The sequence below is a fragment of the Erigeron canadensis genome, chromosome 3 (assembly GCF_010389155.1).
Source record: "Erigeron canadensis isolate Cc75 chromosome 3, C_canadensis_v1, whole genome shotgun sequence".
Classification (NCBI taxonomy): Eukaryota; Viridiplantae; Streptophyta; class Magnoliopsida; order Asterales; family Asteraceae; genus Erigeron; species Erigeron canadensis.
The window spans coordinates 13,129,163-13,135,778 of NC_057763.1; the positions used below are offsets into that span (position 1 = coordinate 13,129,163).

A 6,616-nucleotide genomic window follows, 5' to 3' on the forward strand; every position below is an offset into this window, starting at 1 on the left:
AACATTATATGCCAAGGTAATATTATGGACAAACGGTAATTACAAAATAATTACAAGACTTGAACTTATAAATAAATATACTTCACATATCTAGAATGTTCATCTTACTGAGAATCATGCACCAACAATAAATCGTCCCTGTGGTTTACCAAAATATTCACCTTTCGTCCTTTAGAGTGAAAATGACTAGAATACCCCTCACGTAGGAAGCACGTGAGGGGTTTAACGGAGGGAACGTGAACCTTATCATCCTGTAAAGGACTGTCCTTGAGGTTTTAGATTTTGAAGGACGAAAGGTGACTATTTTGGTAAACCATATGGACGATTTATGTCATTAACTCTATATATAAGGGACGTGGAATTGGACGTTGTATTTTCTTTTCGGTTAAAAAACAAAAAGAAAATGAAACATTTGGCATACATTAGACTATCATGTACTTTGGTTTTTACTTTTTAGTAGATACAATAATTATTGACAACTAAATGAAAGATGCCGAGCAACGGCAAAAATTTCAAGAATCTTGATGAAACTTCGGTGCAGAAATGGAAGGGATGAGAAAAGGTCTGGTGTCGACTACTACATAATCAATCAGGGTCGGCGTAATTGGTATGTAATTGGTCCATACTACGCTCTTAGGTTGTACTAAATGAATGCTTTTATCGATCTAAAAGTTTCACATGACCACTATTGAGTATTGACATTCACATAATATAACATTCAACATGCACTTTTATATATAAGTTATGTATCGCTTCATATCCTATAACACTATCTTTAGTGAATTTTATCAGTGAATTTTTAGTGGGTGTCATTAAAATCTTTATGTATATTAAAAGGCAATCCACTTAACTTTAATTGACCAAATATGTTTTTTAATTTCTCAAAAATAATTAAATCAACATATGTCTAAATTAATTTACATTTTTTAATTTTTTATCACCAATTTATACTTTAACCTTATTTAAAAATAATTAACATATTATTACATAATGTCTATCTAATAACAAATTAATATTTATATTAATATTTTATTATTTATTATTAATTGTAATTAAATTAATGGTAATATTGTTGTTATTAGTAATTGTAATCAGATTATAATTAGGACTAGAGTGAAGACCCGTGGGATGCACGGCTTAAATAGTTTCTTTGTCAAACGTTATATGTACCAACGTTTACAACACTATTATATTTCAAGGGATAAGTGCCCCAAAATGTAACTAAGTATGGTCAAATGTCTATTGTAGGAACCAACTATCAGTTTTGGATATTGTATGGAAGTAACTTGGTAAAAGAGTCTAAAACATTGAAAAGTGACTTGTTCCATCATTCGCCGGTAAATACTCTATTTTCTTTTTAATTATTTCTGACGTGAAATATGTGAGCTGGTGGTGACTGAACCTGTAATCTCGTATATTCTTTGTAGCAGATATAGAAAGGGGGGAAACCAAAACCCTAACTTTTCAGTTTTTCAATTTTTTAATTTTATTGCAATTGCTTTCTATGTCAGAATATGCAAGATTCAATTCCTCATATATTCTTTGACCGCAAATACTACGTATCTTTGGGAAGGCTGTTAAAAGTAAGTGTCATCTCTTGAATACTCCTAACAGTTAATAAAATGTGATAGCTTGGTTCATTACACATGAATACAAGATGAATAAAGGGGTATTACAAATAGGATAAGTATTGTTGTATTGCTCCTTGTGTATATTTGCTACGAGAGAGGCGAAATAGAAGGCAATTCAAAATTTTTGAGTTGTGTAAAGGAAAGCAAGTAGACCCAATTCTTACAGTTATCAGATACAGGAGTACAATATTACAGGTTCAGTCACCACCAGCTCACATATTCCACGTCGGAAATAATTTTTAAAAAAATAGAGTATTTACCAGCTAATAATGGAACAAGTCACTTTTTAATGTTTTAGACTTTTTTACCAAGTTACTTTCATACAATATCCAAAACTGATAGTTGGTTCGTACAATAGACATTTGGCCATACTTAGTTACATTTCCAGGCACTTAAGTATTTACCGGCTAATAATGGAATAAGTCACTTTTTAATGTTTTAGACTCTTTTATCAAGTTACTTCCATACAATATCCAAAACTGATAGTTGGTTCCTACAATAAACATTTGGCCATACTTGGTTACATTTCCAGACACTTATCCCTATATTTCAACTAACAAAAACGCATATAAAATATAAATGGACAATACTATTAAGTCAAAATTTGAAAGAAACTTTTGATCCAATCGACCCACAAATCCTAGTTTAAGGCAATCCAAATCAAAGAAAAAATCAAGTAATAAATTTGGTCTTAGAATCGCACATCATAGGTTTAAAACAGTTAACATCACACAATATATTTTCTAAATATGGGTTGCCACCAACGTTCTCGATGAAATCGTCATCCACGTGTTTTATGCCAATCAGTGCTTCTATAATAGAAGGCAAAACGGGCTCATCTACCACGGACTTGGCAGTTCTACCAGCCTCATCAAACATGACCACAACGATTCTCATGGTCTCATCAGTCACAAAGTTGCTCTATATACCTGCCCATTAGCACAACACCAGATAAGGAAACACCATGAAGTAAGATATTTAGGAATAATGAAGGATCAAACTTTAAATCAATGATCTTTTTGCAAACTTATCAAGTGAAGCACATGAACAGTCTTTACATTTGGAAGCATTGCAGAGCCGAATCTCTCCAAGAAGACTTATTTTGACCTCTTCAATGATATAACAAAAAACAATGTAAAACTACACAAAAAACCATTTTGATGTATGATGAGAGTAACTTGCCTGCAAAACTATTTGAATGTCATATGACCACGATAACCGGCATGGAAATCATCTGTCACAAAAAATTTGGAATTATTGGCCATATTATTTAATTACTTATTCTGCCTTTTGATAAAAAAAAATGTTTCTTGCAATCATAATTAGCGCATCAATTAAGTATAAGAGATGGATAAGAACAATGTGTTGCAACTCAGCTCAGGTTGCCCAATTCCAAATGCGTACTAAAAATCCACCCGTTTCATTGTGAATCTGCTTTGACCCATCACCCAACCCACCAGACCCGCCCATGTTGCCACTTGTTAAGGGTGATAATTACACCCCTCCTTTGCAAAAGAGAAGACAGCCTTGCCCCTTTATTCAACATTTGATCTTTAGAATGATATGATTAAAGCAAAGAGATCAGAAGGTATCATACAAAATCAATGACATACAAAAAAACACATCACTTACAGGTACATTAGAACTGTAGTTATCCCCGTTGACTCCCGTTCTTGGTTTTATAATCATCATTGAATTAGTCAAAGTGAAATTCATAATTCTGTCCTGTTTCATATTGGAGAACTTGAAGTCCTTGACCATGTTCTGAACATAAATTTAAATTAGTAAATCTATTTGTGTAAGATAGGGAAATAGTTATCCAAGTAACACACTAAAGTAGCTTAAGGAAATAGAGTACATGCACCTCTAAGTGATGTTGCATTTATCACCGAACTGATCCTGTCGGTTACATCATGCCAAAAACACATAAAGAAAGACTCTCCTATGTAGCCTTCCTGTGCTAAGATGTAAGAAAATTGTTATTTCTCTGTACCGAGCCCAATACCCAGCCCAAAAAAGGAGATGCAACGTGTAGAAGGGACCCCGCTGCAACACCTGCAAATCTTGAATTAGTAACCAAGCAACGGGTCACTTTTTATCTATATTTTGAATACCACTTAAAGCCTAAAAAAGAATAATAGCTTATCCAAAAAAAAATAAACAAAATTGGGAATAACTTTGTGTTTGGCATGAAGTTTTGTGACTACATTAACCACCAGAGATTAAGTCTTAAATATAACAGTATTCATCACTACAACTTATCAATATATCTACTATTTTAGTCGTTGCTTAATTGGCATGATTATGTCATCCGGATAGCTATCACTACAACTTAAAGTATAATGATGAGCATGACAGTAAGTAATGTACATTCCAAATACACACCTAATGAAATACAAAAGGGGGCATCTACTTCGATTCGTTATTTCTTCTAATAGTCCGTATAAACTACCCGTTCCACTAATACTTACTATATCTGCCCATTATGTTTTACATTGATAAGTTTATATCTATTTTCAATTTGCCAAGAAAATCTCGAATCATATTTATAAGCAACCTAAGAGAGAGTGCATTACAACAATTACCAAATTCCCCAAGATATATTTTCAAACGAACAGAAAGTAGTCCAATTAAACATATAGTGACCAAATAATAAATGAATCAGAAGAGTTACTCCTCATTGTACCTAAATTGTGATGCCTAAGTTCAATATCTTATTTTAAGGCGATCAAAAATACTTCTAATCCCCTTCATTCTATGTACCTAAAACAATAAATGTCCGAGTCAACTTCAAGTTAAATCAGACCCTGCACTTGTGTACAATTCAAAATAATCATATCCCATTTGCTTTATCCAAATTGACTATTCATGATAGTTAAAATATGAAAGGAAAGATAACTTCATATATGGGTACCTCACTATCAAAACTCATATTCAAATATCCCTATAGAATAATGCATTAAAAAAGGCTTTGGTAAGAAAAGATAGTTTTCTTTATTCGAACTAACCGTGATTTGCAGTTAATAGTTTCTTCCTTTCCTGTTGTTTTCACCAATAGAAAGAATTATGAAAGAAGTGACCTGCACGGTAATTGAATCCTGCAGTTGTGTTAAACTCAAAATAATCAGATCCCGTTTACCATATCCATATTGACTATTTCATGATAGTAAAAAAAAGAAAAGAAAGATAACTTGAGATATGGATACCTCGCATTCAAAACTCATATCCAAATAACCCTAAAGAAAAATACATTTAAAACGGACCTTGGTAATAAGCAATAGTTTTCTTAATTTTAACTAACCGTGAGTTGCCGTTAATAGTCTGGTCCCTTCCTGTTGTTTAATTTCACCTATAGAACAGATTATAAAAGAGGTGGTTGGCATGGCAATTGTTACCTATGTCCGATGCAAGTAATAAGAATCCTTACTGCATAAAATATTATTCATATTCCTCAAGTCCTTATACCACCTTGGGTACTGCCCTTGCTTCATAACTTAGCTCAACATATGGTGAATGCTGGTCATACTCAGAAATGCCAAATTTATTTTAGGAAAAACTACTAACTTTATTGGTATCCTTTAGAATGGCTAGGCTAGTGGTCATTAAGTGATCTGTAGCGCCAAAAGTTATAATAATGAGCTTCAGCAAAAATGTGTTTCGTGTCAACACGACCCTACGTCATCTGTTTTCCGTCCAACCAATAAATTGTCCGATTTGATCTTATCCCAACCAACCAACTCATCCACATATACAGACTCGAAAGCATGCTTACCATTGTACATCCACCGGCACCTATGTTGTCTAATCCTGAAAATTATTTGTTTATTTGTAAAGCTCTTCAAGAGAAAAAGCTTTTGTTCCATTCAATTAAGGGACGACACTACTTCGCTTTACTAAATGAAACGTGAAGATAAGTGCTGGAATTCCTTAGGGGCCAAATTATACTATTGCCGAAAAGAAAGGGAAATGAAAACCATAGTCACATGGAACACGGTACGATGCGGTACGTGGAACGAAAATTGGTACGCGGTTCGTAGGTCTCTAAAATCCAGTACGAGGGGGGGTAGGTTCATTCGGAACGTAAATTCAGTACGCGATACGATGTACCGTGTTCGGTACGTAAATTTGGTTCAAAACATATAACTAATGGAATAATTTAATATAGTTTTGTGAATGAAAATTATATTTTATGGTTAATTAGACGAATACTTATATATGTCAAGAATGTATAGGGTTCGAGACTTGGCAATGTAAATTCGAGCATCAAATTGCATAATATAATAGAAATACAATTAAACTTAATACTAAGATAAATAAAAAAGTAATTTGGCCATCCATTCAGCCTTTTTTGGTTTTGACTATACCTGCCAAAAGACATACGTGTCATCTAGATATAATATTAATTAATTAATAATTAATAATTATATATATGTCAAAAAAGATATAATATCCCTCCTTATCTTCTTTCTTCTCTACTCTCCAGACTTCACAGCTCCTCAAGTTAGGTAGGCATGTTTTAATAAAAATAAAAAAGTTAGGTCCACATCTATATCTATATCTATATTATACGAGTAAAACATAAAGTTTGAAAAAGTCAACACATATCTCCACCTACAATAAAGTATAGAACGGCGATGAAAAACAATGGTACGGCGGTTCTTATATTTTCGGTACGTCGTCCCGGCGGCAGCGGTACACGATTCACCCATATGAAACGACAGAAACGATATCGCTACCTTTAACGTTCTGGATCGCGTTTCCCCCACGTACGGTACTATTTTGTACCGCGTTTCGGTACGGAGTGTACCGTACGAAAAACGCAGGTGCGTTCCCGTTTCCTGTGACTATGATGAAAACCAAACTAAACTGTTTATTCCTTAGTTAGGGTCTCCTTCCTCTTTGAAGTCTAAAGATTATCATGATATTTAAGGAATGAAAACATTAAAAAAACAGAATTTACCGTGAATACAAAGTGTTTCCCGGAC

The 6,616-nt window shown here is 33.5% G+C and overlaps 2 long non-coding RNA genes across 2 annotated transcripts; both read right to left on the reverse strand.

Annotated features, from left to right (window-relative positions):
• Positions 1–2,293: 2,293 nt before the first annotated feature.
• On the reverse strand, positions 2,294–2,808 carry LOC122594644. The gene is made up of 2 exons (XR_006323055.1): positions 2,690–2,808; positions 2,294–2,560 (listed from the first exon to the last, which is right to left on the reverse strand). It is a non-coding gene; the product is annotated as an uncharacterized LOC122594644 (long non-coding RNA).
• A 5-nt stretch (positions 2,809–2,813) lies between these two features.
• LOC122594643 lies at positions 2,814–3,675 on the reverse strand. Its single transcript, XR_006323054.1, has 3 exons — positions 3,496–3,675; positions 3,264–3,395; positions 2,814–2,865 (listed from the first exon to the last, which is right to left on the reverse strand). It is a non-coding gene; the product is annotated as an uncharacterized LOC122594643 (long non-coding RNA).
• Positions 3,676–6,616: the final 2,941 nt, after the last annotated feature.